Here is a 22,209-nt window from a genome sequence, read left to right as displayed (position 1 = left end):
GTATTCCAGAGATACTCTACAAATGTTGTTAGGTAATTAGTTTGAACACAGATTTAATCATGAAGATATATTAATGCTATAAAAGGAAAACAGAGAAAAATTACAATTTTTGATATTTTCCAGTTTAAAAAATTTCAGGTTATGTAGGTTTTTATACTCATAATTTCCTGAGATATACAAGGTATGGGGATCATAAATCAAGAGAAAATAATTGGATGAAGATGAGACATAAACATATGTTTTCATGGTAATTACTGAGCTTTTGTGTTTACTTGCAATTGAGCAGAATAAATTTGTTTTCAAATATAGAAATGACAGATTTTTTCTTATATCATATACTTTTATAACCAGTCCCAAGTCCAAAATGAAAAGCACTATAAATTTCATCACAGTTTTTATTACCAAGCTAATTTATTTCTTAGGGTTCAAAACTTTCTTAAGACGACTGCCTGGTCTGTATGTAGATCCAGCTTCTTAATTCTCAAGTTCAAATTCAAAGTACTGTGGGCCTAAACAATGAATGTGAACATAACCATCTTCACCTCTGCTGCTGTAACTCTTGCCATTAGAAGGGAAGTCAACGCTGTTGACAGTTGTGAAGTAAGTCTTGACTTCCAAACTCTTTTTCAAAGGCCAGATGGAAGAACCTGGGCTCAAACCTGCCAGTCCTGTTGGAGGTTGTAGTTGCATCTATGGCTTTCTGTCTGTTACCCAGTATCACATGGTCATTATAATTGGGGAAAGGGCAGCTGAGTTGATGAGATGTTCTGTCCAGAAAATCTCTTGATGTTCAAGAGTTGTAGAAACAAAGAACTTGGCTGTGTTGTCCTTGGTTGCAGTGATGAACTTGGTCGTGTCCCTGGATAACTGGATGTCACTGATCTTCTTGGAGTGCTATTTAACACTCACCAATACCTCTCCAGACTTGACATTATACTGGTTGGACACTCCACTCTTATGACCTGTGTTGATGCACTCCCCTGGGGAGTCCTCACAAAGCAATGGTGATATTACAGTCATTGTAAAGAATTTTCATGTATGTCTCATTGCCGTCAATCTGGCTTAGGTCCTGCAGATAAAAGAAGCTCACAAAGCACTGGTAGCCCATCTGCTTGTCTGTAGAGAATATAGCGATATTGTTTCCAAAGTCCTTGCCACAGGTCTGGACAGCTACATCAGTTTTGAGCTGTTGTCAGCTGAGTCAGTGAGGACATGCTTGTTGTCCCAGTCACTGTCCATGCAGCACACAGCTCCTGTATGACCCACGTGGGTGCCCAGCCTCTCACCGTTCACAGAGTACCACACATTGACGATCATCCCAATGGGGACCATATACATTATAGTGGTTCGTTTCTTATTTCTGGAAGGACTCCTTGATCCTTTTAATAGATCATAATACAGACAGGGTCCAAAAATATGGCAAATGCCATAAGTAAATGTACAGCACAAGCTTCAATTTGGAATAGTTGACTTTAAGATTTTGCCTAAGGAGAAACTGAGATGTGAACAAGAGCACCCTTGACATTTTATAGAGTGTAACACCAAGTAAAGCAGGGATTATTCATAATTGTTAGAAAACTTTATTTCTGAAAGTAATAAGATGCAAAATAGAGTTTGATGTGTAGCTAGAAAGTAAAAAATAATTTCAAACTTAGCATAAAGATTATTTCTATAATCAAAATTTAGGGTGGAAGTAGAAAAATTCATCAAGATTGTATGGGTGAAAGTAATATTTTCCTTATTTTAATGTAAATAATTTACAATAATTTTGTAGCCAAAATACAAGAATACATTTAGGATTTAATTAAGTAGAACATGAATTGATCTGTAATGGTATGTTTTGTCTTCCATACATTTTTCAATAAACAATAATGTCCTTACATTACTGAATGACATTAATGATAAAGAGCCCTTATCACTGAGCCTCCAAAGGCACAAGGCAACATTTGGCTACTTGAGCAGGGGCAGGGTAACTGAGAAAGCCTCAGCCCAGGCACCATGGGACACAGGGCTTACCTAAGACTGAGGCACAACCAAGTTGACAGAGAAGTTTCTACCTCTGCCCTGTACAGCAGAAGATAACCACTAGTGGGATTGCTGGATCAAATGACAGTTCTACTTTTAGTTCTTTAAGGAATCTCCATACTGTTTTCTACAGTGTTTATACTAGTTTATATTCTCACCAGCAGTGTAGAAGTGTTTCTTTTCACCACATCCATGACATCAGCTATTATTTTTGATTTTTTAAATTATGGCCATTCTTACCATTCTTGTATTTCCCTGACAGTTAGTGATGTTGAGCTTTTTTTCTCATATTTGTTGGCCATTTGTATATCTTCTTATCTTCTTTTGAGAATGTCTGTTCATGTCCTTTGCCCATTTTCTTTTCTTTGTTTCTTTTTCTTCTTTTTTTTTTTTTTTTGATGGAGTCTCACTCTGTCATCAGGCTAGAGTGCAATGGTGCAATCTTGGCTCACTGCAACCTCCCCCTCCTGGGTTCAAGCGATTCTCCTGCCTCAGCCTCCCGAGTAGCTGGGACTACGGGCATGTGCCACCATGACCAGCCACTTTTTGTATTCTTAGTAGAAACAGGGTTTCACCTTGTTGGCCAGGATGATCTTGGTCTCTTGACCTCATGATCCACCTGCCTTGGCTTCCCAAAGTGCAAGATTAAAGGCATGAGACACCACACCTAGCCCTTTGCCCATTTTTGATGGAATTACTATTTTTTTCCTGGCTGATTTGTTTGAATTCCTTGTAGATTCTGGATATTACTTCTTTGTCAGATGCACTGTTTGTGAGTATTTTCTCTCACTCTGTCTGTTTACTCTGCTGATTGTTTCTTTGGCTGTGCAAAAGCTTTTTAGTTAAATAGGTGCCATCTATTTATCTTTGTTTTTGTTGCATTTGCTTTTGGATTCTTGATCATGAAGTTTTCACCTAAGCCAATGTCTGGAAGAGCTTTTCTGTTGTTATCTTCTGGATATTTTTATGATTCCAGGTTTGAGATTTAAGTCTTTGATCCATCTTGAGGTTGATTTTTGTATAAGGTAAGAGATGGAGATCCAGTTTCATTCTTCTATGTGTGGCTTGCCAATTATCCCAGCACCATTTGTTGAATAGGGCATCCTTTCCCACTTTATGTTTTTGTTTGCTTTTTCAAAGATAAGTTGGCTGTAAAAATTTGGCTTTATTTCTGTGTTCTCTATTCTGTTCCATTGGTCTATGTGTCTATTTTTATACCAGTATCCTGCTGTTTTAGTAACTGTAGCCTTGTAGTATAGTTTGAAGTTGGGTGATTTGATCTTTTTGGTTAGTCTTGCTTTGGCTATGCAGGCTTTTTTTTTTTTTTTTTTTTTGGTTGTACATGAATTTTAGGATTGTTTTTTCTAGTTCTGTGAAGAATGATGATAGCGTTTTTGTGGGAATTGAATTGAATTTGTAGATTACTTTTGGCAGTATGGTCATTTTCACAATATTTATTCTATCCATTCATGAGCATGGGATTGTTTCCATTTGTTTCTTTGCATCATCTGTAATTCCTTTCAGCAATCTTTTGCAGTTTTCCTTGTAGAGGTCTTTCACCTCCGTGGTTAGGTATATTCCTAAGTGTTTTATTTTATTTTTTGCAGCTGTTGTAAAAGGGGTTGAGTTCTTGAATTGATCCTCATATTTGTCATTGTTGGTGTATAGCAGTACTATTAGTTTGTTTATATTGATTTCATATCCTGAAACTTTACTGAATTCATTTTTCAGACCTAAGAGCTTTTTGGATGATTCTTTAGGGGTTTCTAGGTTCACAATCATATAATCAGTGAACAGTGACAGTTTGAGTTCCTCGTTACCATTTGGATGCCCTTTATTTCTGTCTGTTGTCTGATTGCACTGACTAGCACTTCCAGTACTAGGTAGAATAGAAGGAGTGAAAGTACGCATCCTTGTCTTGTTCCAGTTTTCAGGGGGAATGCTTTCAACTTTTCCTGGTTCAGTATATTGTTGGCTGTGGGTTTGTCACAGATAATTTTATTGCTTTGTATGCCCCTTCTATGCTTATTTTGCTGAGAGTTTTAATTATAAAGGGATTCTGGATTGTCAAATGCTTTTTCTGCATCTATTGAGATAATCATATGATTTTTGTTTTCACTTCTGTTCATGTGATGTGTCACATTATAGACTTGCATATGTTAAACCATTCCTGTATCACTGATTTAAACTCAAATTGATTATGGAGTATTATCTTTTTGATAGGCTGTTGAATTCTGTTAGCTAGTATTTTGCTGAGGGTTTTTGCATTTATATTCAGGAATATTGGTCTATAGTTTTATTTTTATGTTATGTTATTTCCTGACCTTAGTATTAGGGTGATACTAGAATCATGGAATGATTTATGGAGGATTTCCTCTTTCTCTGTCTTCTGAAATAGTTTCAGTAAGATTGGTAACAATTATTCTTTGAATGCCTGATATAATTCAGCTATGAATCCATCTGGTCCTGGACTTTTTTTTTTGGCAATTTTTTATTACAGTTTCAATCTCACTACTTGTTACTAATCTGTTCAGAGTTTTTATTTCTTCCTGATTTAATATAGAAGGGTTGTATATTTCCAGGAATTTATCCATCTCCTCCAAATATCTAGTTTGTTTGTGAAAACATGTTCATAGTAGCCTTGAACAGTCTTGTATTTCTGTGGTATCAGTTGTAATATCTCCTGTTTTGTTTCAAATTAAGCTTATTTGGATATTCTCTTTTCTTTTCTTGGTTAATTTTGCTAATAGTTTATCAATTTTGCTTATCTTTTCAAAAATACATCTTTTTGTTTTATTTTTTTTTTGAATTTTTTCATTTAAATTTTATTTAGCTCTGATCTGACCTTGGTTATTTATTTTCTTCTGCTGAATTTGGGTTTTGTTCTTGTTTCTGTAGTTCCATAAGGTGTGATCTTTGAATTTCTGTTTGTGCTCTTTCAGATTTTTTAATGTAGGCATTTAATACTATGAACTTCCCTCTTACACTACTTTTGCTGTGTTTCAGAGGTTTTGATAAGTTGTGTTACCATTATTGCTTAATTCAAATAATGTTTTAATTTCCATCTTGATTTTATTGTTGACCCAAAATTTATTCAAGAGCAGAACCTTTACTTTCAATGCATTTGCATATTTTTGAGGGTTCCTTTTAGAACTATTTTTTTAATTTTATTTCACTGTGGTTTGAGAAAGTACTTGATATAATTTTGACTTTCTTTTTTTTTTTTTTTTTTTTTTTTTTTGAGGCAGAGTTTCACTCTCGTTGCCCAGGCTGGAGTGCAATGGCACGATCTCGGCTCACCGCAACCTCCGCCTCCCAGGTTCAAGCAATTCTCCTGCCTCAGCCTCCCTAGTAGCTGGGATTATAGGCATGTGACACCAGGCCCAGCTAATTTTGTATTTTTAGTAGAGACGGGGTTTCTCCATGTTGATCAGGCTGGTCTTGAACTCCCGACCTCAGGTGATCCACCCGCCTCGGCCTCCCAAAGTGCTAGGATTACAGGCGTGAGCCACTGTGCCCGGCCTAATTTTGACTTTCTTAAATTTATTGAGACTTGTTTTGTGGCTTATCATATGGTCCACCTTTTAGAATGTTCCATCTGCTGATGAAAATAATGTATATTCTGCAGTTGTTGTGTAGAATGTTCCATAAATATCTGTTAAATTTATTTGTTCTAGGGCATAGTTCAAGTCCATTGTTTCTTTGTTGACTTTCTGTCTTGATGATCTGTCTAGTGCTATCAGTGGAGTATTGAAATCCATCATTACTATTTTGTTGCCATCTATCTTTTCTCATTTCTTGTAATAATTGTTTTATAAATATGGGAGCTTCCATGTTAGGTTCAAACATATTTATTGTTGTGATATTTTCCTGTTGGTCTTTTTTTATTATTATGTAATGTCACTGTTTGTCTTTCTTAACAGTGGTTGCTTTAAAGTCTGTTTTGCTAATACAAGAATAGCTAGCTACTCCTGCCAGGTAGGGTGGCTCATACCTGTAATCCCAGCACTTTGGGAGGCCGAGGCAGGCACATTAAGAGGTCAGGAATTCAAGAACATCCTGATCAATATGATGAAACCATGTCTCTACTAAAACTACAAAAATTATCCAGGCATAGTGACGTGTGCCTAAAATCCCAGTTACTTGGGCAGCTGAGGCAGAAGACTCTCTTGAACCCGGGAGGTGGAGGTTGCAGTGAGCAGAGATTGCACCACTGCACTCCAGCCTGGAAGACAGAATGTGATTCTGTCTAAGGAAAAAAAAAAGAATAGCTAAGCTAGCTACTCCTGTTTACTTTTGGTGTCTATTTGAATGGAATATCTTTTTCTATCCTTTTACCTTATGTATTAAGTGAGTCTCTTGAAGACAGCAGATACTTGGTTGGTGAATTTTTGTTCATTCTATCATTCTGAATTTTTTAAGTGGATCATTTCAATGTTAGTATTGAGATGTGAGGTACTATTATATTCGTCATGACAGTTTTTGCCTGAATACTGTACGTGTGTGTGTGTTATTGTTTTATATACTCTGTGAGATTCATGCTTTAAGAAGGTTCTATTTAGGAGTGTTTTGAGGTTTTGTTTCAAGATTTAGAACTCTTTTTAGCATTTCTTGTACTGCTGGCTTGGTAGTGGCGAATTCTCTCAGTATTTGTCTGAAAAAGACTTTATCTCTCCTTCATTTATGAAGCTAAGTTTGTCTGGGTACAAAATTTTGGCTGGCAATTATGTTGCTTGAGGATGCTAAAGATAGGACCCCTGGCTTGTAGGGTTTCTGCTGAGAAATCCACTATTAACATGATAGATTTTTCCTTATAGGTTACCTAACGCTTTTGTCTCACAGCTTTTAAGATTCTTCCCTTTGTCATGACTTTAGATAATCAGATGACTGTGTGCCTGGGTGATGATCTTTTTGTGATGAATTTCCCAGGTATTCTTTGAGCTTCTTTGATTTGGGGTTCTAGATCTCAAGTGAGGGCCTGGAAGTTTTCCTTGAGTATACCCTCAAACATGGTTTCCAAACTTTTAGATTTCTCTTCTTCCTCGGGAATACTAATTTTTCTTAGGTTTGGCCATTTAATCTAATCTCAAATTTCCTGGGGGCCTTGTTTATTTTTTAAATTATTTTTTCTTTATCTTTCTATGATTTGGTTAATTTACAAGCCTTTTCTTCCAGCTCTGAAGTTCTCTCTTCTACTTGTTCAATTCTATTGTTGACAATTTCCAGTGCATTTTTTTTTTTTTTTTTCCTCTAAGTGTTTCTTTCATTCCAGGCATTGTGATTGTATTTTTTTTCTTTATGATATCTATGTTTCTGGAGCATTTTTCATCCATATTCTGTATTTTTCAAAATTTCTTTAAGTTGGTTTTCATTTTTCTCCTGTATCTCCTTAAGTTGTTTAATAATCAACCTTATGAATTTTTTTACCTGGCAATTCAGTGATTTCTTCCTGGTTTGGATTCAGTTCTAGGGATCTGGTTTGGTCTTTTGGGGGAGTGTTATAGGACCTTGTTTTGTCATAATACCAGAATTACTCTTCTGATTCCTTCTCATTTGGGTAGACCATGTCAGTGGAAAAATCTGGAACTCAAGGGCTCCTGTTCAGATTCTTTTGTCCCACAGGATGGTCCCTTAATGTGGTGCACTCCCCCTCCCCCTAGGGATGGGGCTTCCTGCAAGCCAGACTGCAGTGATTGTTGCCTTTCTGGGTCTAGCCACGCAGCAGGGCTTGGTTCTGGGAATGTCTTCAAAGAGACCTGTGATGCAATCTATCTTCAGATCTCCCAGGTGTGAATACCAATATTTGCTCCAGTGGTGGTGGCAGGGATGTGAAGTAGACCTGTGAGAGTCCTTGTTTGTAGATATGTTTAGTGTGCTGACTTTCTTGAATGATGGTTATGCTAGCTGTGAAGTTGTCACATGGACAGACTCAAGACCACTGGTTAGCCATGATGTTGCAGACATTGGAATAAGCTGTTATTTTTCTCGTTCTTGGAGCAGACTTATTCTGTCATGAGTTGCTATAATGTCTTAAGTTGGTTGGCTTCCAGCCAGGAGGTGGCAATTTCAAGAGAACATCAGCTGCAATAATAGAAGGGGCATATAAGCCTGCCTTAAGATGGCCAGGATAAGTATTTGGGTTTCTCAGGTGATGGACGAGGTCATAAAGATTCCAAGAGTTGGTCTTTTGTGATTGACTATTGGGTTGGGTAGAAAAGTACCATCAGATGGGAACAGGGTTAGGCGGGTCTGAGCTCAGACTCTCCTTGGGTGCGGCTTGCCACAGCCACTGCTGGGGCTTGGTGGCGGTTCTCAGGCTAACAGGGTTATGTTCCAGAGGCGATTATGGCTGCTTCTGTTGCCAGGGAAGTGGGAGAAGGCTGGTAGCGATAGGCTTCACCCAGCTTCCATGCAGTTGGTGGGGCATCACTCCCATCATGCCCTGCTAACAGCACCCAGTTTATCTCCAGGCAGTTTGCATGCTGGACTCAGACCTAACCTCAGGCTGTAACTTTACTTGCGGAGAAAGCAAGCACAGCTTTCAGGCTATGCCCCTCCTTGTCTGCTCATACTGTTGGAGGTGAGCCCTGCTCTTCTTTCTGCAGCACTTCAGTTCCCCCCAGATTCTGCTCTAGAGAGTTTACATCAGTCAAAACTATTACAAAGTTCTGTTGGAAGCTCTTTCACCCCATGTCCCTTCCCAAATTTCGCCAGCTGCCTTCCCTGAGGGTCACTTTGATATATAATCAGGAATGGCTTCCCTGGGCTCCAGCTGGAGAAAGGGAGTTCTTACAAGGCTTTTCCCACTGCTGCTTCTAATTTTATATTTCACACTAAATCTGTTTCAGCTCCAGGTACAGTTAATTCTTCTCCTGTAATATGGATTTTCAGGTTCCCTGGTGGGGACATGTGTCTGGAAGCAGGTTTCCCCGCTTCTCACACTTTGGGAATTCATACTTTTGTGCGTGTCTTCCAGAATTGGCAGTGGCCTGCCATTTCTTCCTAAAGATCTGTGAATTCTTTCAGTTTTTCTGATACACACCTGTGGTGGTACTTGGAGCAAAAGTCCATGGTGAGAGTGTCTACACACTTTTCTGTTTGTCCAAGTGGGAGCTGCATGCCAGCCTTGTCTACTATCCACCATCTTCCCTGACTATGCTTTTGAGTTCTTATTTATAAAATATTTTTCTGGGCCAATGTCCTAAAGCATTTCCCCTATGTTTTCTACTAGTAGTTTTGTATTTTGGGGTTTTATATTAAGGTCTTTAATCTATTTTGAGTTGATTTTTGTACAGGATGAGAGGTGGGGGTCTAGTTTCATTATTTACCTGTATTTTATGATAGAAGCCTTCTACCATAGGTCTGCCTCTTCTGGGAAGCACTTTCTTTAGATAGTTCAGTTTAGTTGGTTAGCCTGTCACCTCACCTCTCTGATGAGCTTAAGAAAGTTTATAATTTTTTTGATCATTCATCTTCTTGTCATTTGTTATTAATGTCATTTCTTCTAATGTTTTTTTATCCTAAATGAATGTCAAAAATCGATCACTTTGTTATTAATTTTAACTAAAATTAAAATTATAGGAAGATCCACTATTATTTGTTCTCACAGTTATAATGAAACTTTCCTATCAATAGCTTTCTACACAGAGAGATAGTAGAATAACTAGAAGGGTTTGTTCTGAGGACTGAACCCATAAATTCCTCAGGTTCTATTTCTTAGTTTTTTTACTTAGGTTCAATTAGGTATGCCTCTACTTTCAGTTTATTCTTGTGTAAGTAGAATAATTATAGAATCATTCTTAAGATTAAATAGACTGGCTGTGCCTGGTGGTTAATCCCAGCACTTTGGGAGGCCGAGGTGGGTGGGCGGATCACGAGGTTAGGACATCAAGACCATCCTGGCTAACATGGTGAAACACCGTCTCTACTAGAAATACAAAAATAGCTGGGCGTAGTGGTAGGCGCCTGTAGTCCCAGCTACTCAAGAGGCGGAGGCAGGAAAATCACTTGAACCCGGGAAGCGGCCCCGGTAGTGAGCCGAGATTGCGCCACTGCTCTCCAGCCTGAGCTGCAGAGGGAAACTCAGCCTCATTAAAAAAAAAAAAAAAAAAGAACGAAAGAAAAAAAGAAAAGCATAAAGATTAAATAGACTAATGTGCTTTAAATCTTGCCTGTCACATAGCTAGTGCTTCATGAACACAAGTTAATGGAACAGGAGAGGTGTGGTTGTATTTTATATATAATATATCTATATTGGCAAGCTGAAATTTTAATTTCTTAATCCGGTAAGATAAAAATCTTAATTTCTCTTTTTTCTCTTTATAAACTCATATTCATTTAGTAGGTATTCTCTGGTGGGCACTGTACTATTATCTTCTCTATGTTAAGAACAATTTTAAAGAACATTATGCTTGGGAACCTCCCTTATTGTTTTGAGTTTAGATAGAATGCTAGATTTTCTAAAGAACATCATGTTTTCTGAAAAATAAAAATAATAGAGCATATTGATTATGTAAATTTTTAATAAAGTGACTTTTATTTTTATTGTATTTTATGGAATTAAAATAAACATTTGCATGGTGAAAAATTGTTGCTATTTGCAATTTCACATGCCAATATGAAACTTACATCAAATTAATGTCAACTAATATGTTTAATGGCATTTAAATTTATTATTCTCTGTTTATTTATTGATCAAATCACATTTACATTAGAGTTCTGAAGCAGCATGTGATTTCAATGTTTCCCATCTGTATTTCAGTTATTTATTTTTAAATAAAATTAAGTATGGTGTGTTCGCTAATTAAAATTTTACGTAGTCCTGTCATATTATTTGATATAATGATTTCATTACTGTTATCTCTCCATGGACAATACTTTAATTGATAATAGTTTTTTGTTAAATTCTTAGAACTTATTAACCTATTCTGAAAACATATTTCATTTTTAAAAAGTTAAGACGTGTTAAGAAGGACTTTAATGGTGTATCTCAACAGGACTGTAATAGTATTGATGCCTTTGAATTTTACATACCATAGAACATTTTGAATAACTTTAAAAAGTTAATCTGACAATGCACCAGTTACCCAGGTGAGGGAGATGATGGTGTTTCATTCATAGTTAAGATGCAGCATCAACATGACTTATGTAAGAATATTCTGACATTCAGAACAGAGGCAAAGGTAAAATTAAGTACTCTTGATTAAGTTGAAGATAAATTTTAAAAAGTTTAATTTCACTTTATACAGTGTACTTTACATTAATTTTTTAAAAGAAGCTGACAGATATGTGATTGGCAGACAGTTATCCTTTTTATATTTAAAATAACTACTTGAATATGGATGAAAATTAGAATGTGGGATACATTTACTCAAAATGTGTAAGTTCATAGGATACAGACATTTATCAAAATATCCTGCTAAATCAGAATTGATTCATAAGTGACTAAAAGGTATTTTGGATGTTATGCACTCCAAATTCCTCCAAATGCAGTGATCCTTTCCAGAGCTCCTCAGACATGGATTTTATGTGTAAACACTAAAGGCTGTCAGCTTAATGCCTTATAGAGATATCTGCACCCTGCTTATCAGTTCTGAAAGTCATACTGTTTTTATATTGACCCTACCTCTGCATCTCTATAAATTGCAGCCAGTGAAAGGCATATAAAAGCAACAGAGAGCAAGTCTACTCTTCTTTCTGTATGCTATTCATTTATTCATTCATCCATCACATAGCTAACAGTCAAAGTTTCTATCAGATCTTGAATATAGAAATGCACATTACAAATCTCTACCTTTGAAAAGTGAACAAGTCAAATACACAGTCAGCCAATATGATTAATCCTGTGAAGAAAGTACAGCCAAAGATCTTACAGAAGCTGAATAAAAGAACTCCCGACTCACCAGTGAGGTTGGATATCAAAAAAGCCTTCAAAGAGGAAAAGACTTCTGACTAGACCAACTGTCTTCAGTGCAGACAGGAGCATGAAGGCCTAACACAAAAGCAGAGAATGAGTCTCCTATAATTTGCATACAGATTGAAGTAAATGGAAGTGGCATTCAAATGTTTAAAGGAGGCTGCTATTACTCTCATACATTTTCTCTTTTCCAGACTAAACAGACCTGTCCTTCATTCTTCATTATTTGTTATATGGTTTGGTTTCCAAATATCTTTATTAATTTATTTTATGGCACTTTAATTCATCAACAAATATAATGCTTAAACAGCACAAAATATTCCACATAAGTGAAGTGCCTTCAGTCTTGCTGCCTTTACAAAGAGCACTGTTAAAACTAGTTTTTAAAATCCAACTTGGAGATGCTGTAGCGTTCACAACCTAAGAGCAATATACCATAAAGTACAAACATGCCACCATATTTTTTTCCTATTGTGTAGTTGCTGCTCTTATAATTTATCATTATTTTCAATAAGGATTCAATAATTTAAATTATGATTGATGAGAATAAATATTTTAAAAATCTGATTGGATAACGTGTAAATTATATACAACTTTGTACCTGGATCCTAGTGTCATCTTGTAGGGGCAAAGCAAAGTAGCTGTTTAGCAGCATATATCTAGTGACTTACCAGAATTCTCAGACACATCAACCATATGGAAATCAGAAGAGGATTCAATGAACTAGTTCTATTTTTGTTGTGTTTTTCTCATGGGGAAGGATAAAGACAAATAAATACAATAGTTGGTAGATGACAATAAGAGAGGGAAGTGAGGTGAGGAAACCTATGGGCTAGAGATAAGAAATTTTGGCATAACTGAAGAGATTCTGGGGAATTTATGCCAGCATTTGTCATAGATCATTTAACTTTATCCTTGAACACATTAGGAAGTAAAGGAAGGTAGAGCCATTGAACCCAGCAATTCATAGCAAATCCAAAATTGATTATCAACTTCTAGCTGTTCAACATCTCATCTTTGTGCCTCTTCAACAGCAAGAACAAAGTAGAGATTTAAGTAGCCTTTGCACATATATTAGAATTTTTTGTCTGCTTACCAAATAGATAATGTGCACATTTCCCTATATAAGAAAAAAGCACTTTCACAGCATAATCCTCAAAGCATTTGTTTTCTGTGCCCTTTATTTGACAGTCAATTTTGTGTGGGTGGTTAATTTTATATAGGTACACTGATGGTTAAGAGCAAGGTCTCTCCTGCTTCCTGGGTTCACACATCAAGTTTGCCACTTAGCCCTTATGAAGACACAAACTTGAACATAGATGACTTAATCCTTCTGAGTCCCAGTTACAACTAAAATAAGAATAATAATATCCAATTTACTAAATTGATATTTGATTAGGTATGCAAAGCAGCTAAAATTCTTCTTGACACATAAGAGGAGACATTCTATAAAATGACACTGTTATTGGCTTCCTTGATTACTTTATTTCTGAATGTATTTGCTTTGACCCCCTAACAAAGTTCGATGCTGCCATGAGAAAGGACTGTGGAATTCCTATGGTTTTACCACAAATGTAAATTGAGTTTCTGTTATATGTGGTCTGGCTTAGAACTTTGCTTTGCTTATTAGCAGAGACAAAAACAAACTATAGCTAGACTGACTGATGACTTACCTTAGAATTCGGACCAATATATTTCACCAATAATGCCAGGTAATAGGCCATTTATTTCTCTAACAAGAAACTTCATGTGCTGACCTGACCTCCTCCTTCTAGCGTCTCCTGTGTCCTGAGGACTAGATTCCTCTCTCTGTCCATACATCAGTTTTTCGCCTAGTATCTACTTCTCATATCAATTTTTTTAAAAAAATAATATTCTATTTTAGGATACTTTTAAGTTTAAAGAAAAATCAAAAAGATAATACAGAGAGTTTTCATACATTTGATACTACATTTCTTCTATATTTTCGAGCAGTACTTGAGCATTTTGAGGAGTACTGGTGAGGTATTTTACAGAATCTTCAATTGGGATTTGTCTGATTATTATTATTTCCTCATGATAATACTGGAGATAAGGGGTTTAGTGAGGAAGAACACAGGGGAAACTGCCATTTTTATCATGTTGTATCAAAGATAAAATCCATCAACATGACATCACTGTGTGTCTTAACCTTGATTCCCTATTTGAAGTAGTGTCTGTCGGGTCACTCCATATTGTGAAATCACTCTTTCCCCCCATTTCCATACTCAATTCTGTGGAAGGAAGTCTCTCCATGTGCAGCCCACACCTGAGGAGTGGAGATTTATTCTGCAGTGGATATTTGTCTTATATGTCCCATTAATTAATTAATTAATTAATTAATTTATCTCTTGTTTATTTATGTTAGCATGGACTCATGGATATTTATTTCATACTTTGGGTTACACTCCAGTACTGCTTTCTTTATTTTGTTGCAAAATTTGTTACAGCATTGGCCACTGGTAAAGAGACACAATTGGCTCTCGTATCCCTTAGGAATATGCCCATCATTGTACATTTTCTTTTGTTTCTTTGTTTATTTTATTTTTTGAGCATTTCTCTTTTATCTAGCCTAGAAAAACCTCCAAGATCGTCTTTTATATGTTCTGCCCAGGCCTAGAATGGGCCATTTATTCCCTCTTCCTCTTATTGGAGAATAGTATTTGTAGAAAGCAAAATTTGTGCACTCTATGTGCTTCTCGTTCCTGGCCAATGTTATAACATATTACATTGTATGTAAACATATTAATTGAATAGCTATTACACATATAAAAACTTAGTGTACATCTCAACTTAATTCCTTACATTTGAATTTCTAAATGATAATGTGATCTAAAAATTTTTAGAAAATCCCCTGATCATTGAGTAAATTGCCACCATGATCATGTAAGTAATATAAATACACAGATATATTAATATTGTTAGCAACAATAACTTATTGTTGCTAATAAATTCAATGAGAAAAAGTATTTTCAAATACAAAATAAAATATTGTCAAATGTTATTTCAAGTTTTAAAATTTCTATTGCATGTATATTTTATAATGTGCAAAATATATTTTACAATCATAAGTGTGCCCAATTTAAAAATAAATAAAATTTCAAATATTAAGCATGTAGGCTAATTTCTAACTTTTAAGTTTCATCATAAATAATTCCTGTGATCTCTGTTTTATGTAATTTCTTCCTTTGCAGATGATGTTGACAGTGTTACTTCTGCTGTAGACTATAGGGAAATGCTTCAAACTTTAATGGGAATAAGAATCAATTGGGATTCTTATAAAAAATGCAGATTCTGATTTAGCATGTGTATGTTTTCTATTGCTATAAACAAAATACCACAGACTAAATGCTTTAGAACAACACACATTTATTATCTTATCATTTCCACTGGGTCAGGATTATAGGTACAAGTTATCTGGTTCCTCTGCTCAGCCTCTCAGTAGGCTGGAACCACGCTGTTGCCAGGGGCTGTAGTCTCACATGAGGCTTGGTATCCCCCCTCAAGTTCATTGATTGTTGGCAACATATATTTCCTTGTGGTTGTGGAACCAAGAACTTAGTTCCTAGGGGCATCCCACCATTTCTTGCTATGCGGTCATCTGCATAAGGCAGTTTCTTTCTTCACAAAAAACAGAAGTGTATCTCTCCTGCTTCAAATCTTTCTGAATAACCTGTAGACTCTCATTTTTGGGGTTCACCCAATTAGCCAAGGCCTACCCAGGATAATCTCCCCCTGGGTTGTATTAAAGTCAACTAATTAGGAAATTTTAGCATATCACCAAAGTCCTCTTACCTTTGCCATGTAATATAACCAAATTATTGGAATAAATCCAGTCATGTTCACGTGTCACACTGGCAATCATGGGGAGATGATCACAGAGAGTGTCTGCACCAAGAGGAGGAAATCCCAGGGATCATTTTGAAATTGGTTCTCTCATGCTATGTGTGAAGTAGGGCCTGAGAGTCTACATTTCTAACAAAATCCTTGGTGATGCGGATACTACTAGTACACAGAGGACACTTTGGCAAGACTGTAGAGCATGTGGAAAAACTCCATTGGGAATATCCCCTTTCCTGTCATCTCCTTCCTTAGGTAGGCTTGGAGCATCCATGTTTCCAGGCTTTGCTGATTGTTCAACATCTTTGATTCAGGGAGCATGACTCTTGATTAGAGAGGGAGAAAGACAAATTCACAGGCATGTTTAAAAAAGAAACAAAACAAAAAGTCCACTGTCTCTGACAGTCAGCGGATTTTCTGTCAGATACTTTGGTACAGCCTTGGATGAAGGATTTTTAAGCTAGAGATAGTTATGAAGTAACAACAAATAACCAAGCTGTTGTAGGGTTTTCTTACTGCTTTTTAAAAGAATGCTATTGTGGCGGTGGTATGCAGCAATATTATCAATAATATTTCAGTAAGGTATGTCATGCACGTCTGTGTGAAGAAACCACCAAACAGGCTTTGTGTGAGCAATAAAGCTTTTTAATCACCTGGGCACAGGCGGGCTGAGTCTGAAAATAGAGTCAGCAAAGGGAGATAAGGGTGGGGCCGTTTTATAGGATTTGGGTAGGTAAAGGAAAATTCCAGTCAAAGGGGGGTTGTTCTCTGGCAGGCAGGAGTGGGAGTCACAAGGTGCTCAGCGGTGGAGCTTTCTGAGCCTGGATGAGCCAGGAAAAGGACTTTCACAAGGTAATGTCATCAATTAAGGCAAGGACCGGCCATTTTCACTTCTTTTGTGGTGGAATGTCATCAGTTAAGGCGGGGCAGGACATTTTCACTTCTTCAGTTGTGATTCTTCAGTTACTTCAGGCTACCTGGGCAGACGTGCAAGTCACAGGGGATGTGATCGCTTGGCTTGGGCTGGAGGCCTGACAAGGTAGACATTATTTCTTTTTGAAAGGAGCATTCTAACAGTGTATTTTATATATTCAAATATTTTGGGATACACTGGATCAGGAATCAGCATAGCAAGGTAGTTCATATCTTAGTCATTGCCACTAGATACCAGAGTGATCTCTGGTAAGTTATTTAAAAGACTTAATTTCTCCATCTGTAATAATAACTCCAATCTCACAAAGATGTTGTGAAGGTTAATGAACAATACACATGAAACGTAAAAGAGGGTCTGACAGGTAAACAATGCTCAATAAATGTTAACAAACTGGGCAAGGTGGCACACATCTGTAGTCCCAGCTACTCTGGAGGCTGAGACAGGAGGACGCCTTGAACTCAGGAGTTTGAGGACAGCCTGACCAACATAGTGAGACAGTATCTTTAAAGTAAGCAAATAAATAAATACTAGCAATGGTTCTGGGTATATTAGTGAAACATTTCCATAAAGATAGCCGGTTATTATTCAATGAAAATATAGAAGTACTATAGTTGAAGATAAGCAAAAATGCATTGAGAATATTGTCTAAGTAAACAGCATTAACTATATTCAAGGATACATTATTGAGATATAATATATATTGTGCCTGAATATTTGCATGCCTTTCATTCTATTTTATTAAACAATTCATTATATAATCCACAAGAAATACTTGCTGACCAGCTTATTCCTGTATTAGAGAGTGTAGGCAAAAGAAGGGATATATGAATGGGCTAATGTCCTTGAGACATCACACTTTAAAAAACTTAAGCAAGATAAGCAAGTGTCCAAGATTGTACATGAATTAAATGTTAAATGGGTGTTTAGCCAGTATGTGTTGCACTTAATGTTGATAGCCTAAAGTGAAAATAAAAGGCTCTGCTTATTTCATTTGAATGGCTAGAAAGCTGTCAGTGTCACAGAGTCAGGAAAGCCATTTGCTCTCTATTTGTCAATTTTCTGTGTTCCAGTGTATTTGATTAAAAAAGAGGTAGAGGAGAATCTCAATGAAGTTAAGTACTTCTGACATAGTCACAACAGAAGTAACTTAAAAGCGGCCCACTGGATACTGCTGGGTGATGTGGTGTATTTTCCAGAAGAACTGTGAAAAAATTTATAGACAGTTTTGCCCTGTTCACCATGTATCCTAAAATATGAACAAAACATGGTATGTGTATTTAGCAGCAAAAGAGAGAGGCTAAATAGTCTCACGGAAAGCATGTAGAATAGGGATGCTACTGAGAATGCACATTTATTATCCTCTGAAATCCTAGATTGAGCTCTGTGGAAGAGGGAAATGAAATTAACTTCTCTTGCCCTAAGACTGCCTGGAATTTAGTAAACACAAGGGTATATATACTCTAAAACTCAGTCTGGCCTTGAAGATTTTTCCACATAGTCAATGAAGAACACTGAGAAAAGTTAGATGAAAGAACAATAAAATAACTACTATTTAGTATATATAAAACACCGAATGCTTACTCACATGCTTAATATGTGTTTTCTTCCCCCAGATACTGTGAGAGATCAGTATGATTTCTATTTTGTGGGTAAGAAAATTGAAGCTCTGAGAAGTCAAATTATTCACTGTATGTCACAAGAGCTCACACTTGCTTGGATCTGGGTGGACTGAGTTTTTGGTTATGTGTAGATAACTCTGTGTGTGACTATGACCCAGAAAAGTGGCTAATTAGTGGATGATTCCAACAGATAGCGATACTCAGACAGTATGGAAACATAATGACCTGTCTGATGGGTTCCTTGCCTGAGGTGATACCTACTATGCATGCTGCAAATGCACACCAGCTTTCCTGCTAAAGCCTAAGGGGTAAGAGCTTGAAGAGCAGGCACCTGCCTTTCCATAAGCAATCATTCAAAAAAGCCAGGTGGAAAATGACTTTGAGTGTGGAAATAAATCAAAGGCAGTGTCAAGACATCGGTGAGTGAAAAAAAATAAGAAAGAGAAAAAGAAACTGCCTTGTTTCTATTTTTCATTAAGCATGCATGAAGGTTTTTCAAATTGTTATTATTATTAATAAAACTAATTTTGAGTGATGATGTGGAGAAGCTAGAAGTGTCATCTATCGCAGGGAGGAATGGGAATTGGTACAATCACTTTGGAAAACAGGTTGGCTATAGCTGAACATAGGTATAACCTATTATCCAGCAATTCCTCTCCTAGGCATAACCCAACAGAATTTATCTATGTGTTTACCAAAAGAAATGTACAAGAATGTTCATAGAGCTATATGAAATAGTCACAAACTGAAAATCATGTAAATGTTCATCGAAGTTACATAGGATAAATAACCAGTGTGTATTAAAAATAAAACCAAATACCCCAATGAGAATGAAAGGATGACTACTGCCACTTCTATCATAATGAATGAATCATACAGACATAATGATGAACAAGAGAAGGCAATATATAATGTATTATTTCATTTCCATAAACTACAAAAGCAGATAAATCTACCATATGGCATTATAATTAAGGATAATGTTTGATTTTAGGGCATGTATAGACTAGGAGTTTCTCTATTTCTAGATATCTCTCTCTCTCTCTTTTTAACTTTTTGACCTGGAGAAGGTTATACGGTATACTTGCTTGGTGAGAACTGATTAAGCCACACAATTCTGACTTGCTCACATTCATATAAGAGCTTATACTTAAAAAAAAAAAATTGTTAAGGCTTCACAGGTGAAGGATAATGAGAGTTTCTAAAATACAATTCCAACTCTGCAATTGAGAACAATTTCAATGAGGAAGAAAAAAGACAGTAATCTAAAGAAATTATTAACACTATATTATAATCTCAAATTGTGAAAGAAAATACTCAAATTTCAGAAAGGGCAATGTATATCAACGTTGAAAAACATTGTACATTGTTGTGACTCTAAGAATAGCCTTGGGAAGTCTAAAACACAGATTGAGTTTTGAAAAGTACTACAAGCAACAAAGTGTATGTAAAACCTAAGAAACAGTTATAAGATGGAAAAAGAAAGGATGTGTCAATATAATCAAACTTATTCGCTTAAAGGCAAAATTTATAATTTCTATATTCTTCCTTTTTCTGCTATATCACTATTCAAATAGGAGAGTGTTACATATGCATGCTAAAACAGGACAGAAAATATGAATGCAAATTGCCATTTTTAAGTGAGTTTGAAATCATAGCCAAGGAGTTGGCAAACTACCGTCTGCAAGCCAAATCCAGCCAGCTGCCTGCTTTTGTAAATAAAATTTTATTGGTTCACAGCCCTTCTCATTCACGTATATATTATCCATATCTGCTTTTGTTCTATAGGCAGAGTTGATTGGCTGAGATAGAGATGGCAGAGTCTGCAAAGTGAGAGATATTTGCCCTCTGGCCCTTCATAGACAAAGTTTGCCAGCTCGTGGCATACATTAAGACAAATGAATTTTTGGAGTTCTAAACTATTAAAGTGGGGTTTTTTTGTTTTTGCTTTTTTGAGACGGAGTCTCACTCTGTCACCAGGCTGGAGTGCAGTGGCGTGATCTTAACTCAGTGCAACCTCTGCCTCCTTGGTTCAAGCGATTCCCCTCCCTCAGCCTCCCGAGTAGCTGAGACGATAGGTGTGTGTGCTACCACGCCCTACTAATTTTTTGTTTTTGTTTTCGTTTTTCGTTTTTTTCTATTTTAGTAGGGTCAAGGTTTTGCCATGTTGACCAGGATGGTCTCTATCTTCTGACCTTGTGATCCGTCCGCCTTGGCCTCCCAAAGTGCTAGGATGATACGCCTGAACCACAGCGCCCAGCAGGAAGTGGTTTGGTATCTACTTTTGTAATCTCTCATGAATCAAAATTGAGAGAGGAGTTAAAGTTTGGAGAAAGATGACTATTTTCGTTTAAGTTTCTATTTTTTTAAATGTTCGGTCTGGGGATAATATGATAACCTTAATACTGATCCTTTGTAAAATTCCAGAGTAAATTTTTAGACAAGTGGTTTTCTGAATACTGAGATCAATCAACAAATTGCTAGAGGTAGTGATAGCTACTAACTTTTTTATCACCAAAGTCTGTGATATAATTATGTTAATATCTTCACTTTACCAATGAAGAAAATGTGATACTAACCTAAATTCACATAGCTAGCAATAATCTGACACCTTAATGTTCTTATTTTGCTCACCCCATATCCCATTACACAGATTCACTAAGAAGTTGTGTGAGTTCTGCCATGTTCTTTCAAGTAGCATTACTAGGAAGATGCCATGGATATACTGTATTTTCATTTTATTTTGGTCTTTAGCAAAATGTGTTATAATTTGGAGGAAGCAATACAAATAGGAAGATTCATAGTATGTTATTACCTAAAATATTACCTAAAGCAAAATATTATCTAAAATTTGTAAAAAATCAGATAAAAGTTGTACTATAATGTAATTTCATAGCACAACCCTAGCCTTTTTCTATTTTACATTCTTTACTACCCTAGCAGGTATCAAAAAGGATGACTGAAAACAGATACAGGTTGCTGACATACTGCAGAGTAGAATCAAAATTCCACATTGACTCCCTAGCTCAGTAGATTCATACTGAGCCCTTACTAGGTACCAAGCCCTCTGTGTCCTGCCTGGCTTATAGCAGGGGAGGGGGCAAATATGGATGCTGCACGCACAGCATGCTGTGTTTAACACTGTAAACCAAAGCTGGCTGTTTGGTGAGAATATTGAGTGTTAATAAGGAGCTCTTCAGTATATAAATTACATATAACTGGCTGTTCATTGAGACCGTCCTGGAGGATTTTAAATTTGGAACGGAAGAAAATGCAAGTTAGTGAGCCAGCTAAAGGAAATTGAGAACAATGAATGTGAGTCGGTGTGTATATGCAATGGACTAAATGTTCATGTCCCCCACAAATTCATGTGTTGAAACCGTAATTCCAATGTGATGGTATTTGAAGGTGAGGATCTTTTGGGGATAATGAGATCATGAAGGTGGAACCCTCATGAATGAGATAATTGCTTTTGTAAGAAGAAGCTAGAGAGCTAGCTAGCTCTTTCTGCCATGTGAGGACACAGCAATAATGTCTATCTATAAACCAGGAATAGGGACCTCACCAAGAAACTCATGCTATTGGCGCCCTGATTTTGGACTTCAGACCTCCGGAACTGTGAGAAATAAATGTTGCGTAAACCTCTCAGTTGATGGTATTGTTTTTCTAGCAGCCAAGCTGACTAAGGCAATGTGAGATTGAGAAGAACCTTTTGGGAAGAGAAACAGGAGCTGCACAGACCTTGAAGTAGAAGAGAGAATACGAGTACACATATGTGACGAAATTCAGTATACCTGGACTGTGAAGATCAGAACAAGCTGTAATGATGAACAGAAACTAAAAAGCTTTCAAAAGTA

General features: G+C 36.5%; 1 pseudogene; it reads right to left on the bottom strand.

Annotated features, from left to right (window-relative positions):
• Positions 1-272: 272 nt before the first annotated feature.
• Positions 273-1,338, bottom strand: LOC116274626 (annotated as a pseudogene).
• Between the last annotated feature and the right edge of the window lie 20,871 nt (positions 1,339-22,209).

This window comes from Papio anubis, chromosome 4 (assembly GCF_008728515.1).
Source record: "Papio anubis isolate 15944 chromosome 4, Panubis1.0, whole genome shotgun sequence".
In the NCBI taxonomy this organism is placed as follows: Eukaryota; Metazoa; Chordata; class Mammalia; order Primates; family Cercopithecidae; genus Papio; species Papio anubis.
This window is presented reverse-complemented; position numbering and strand designations above follow the sequence as displayed.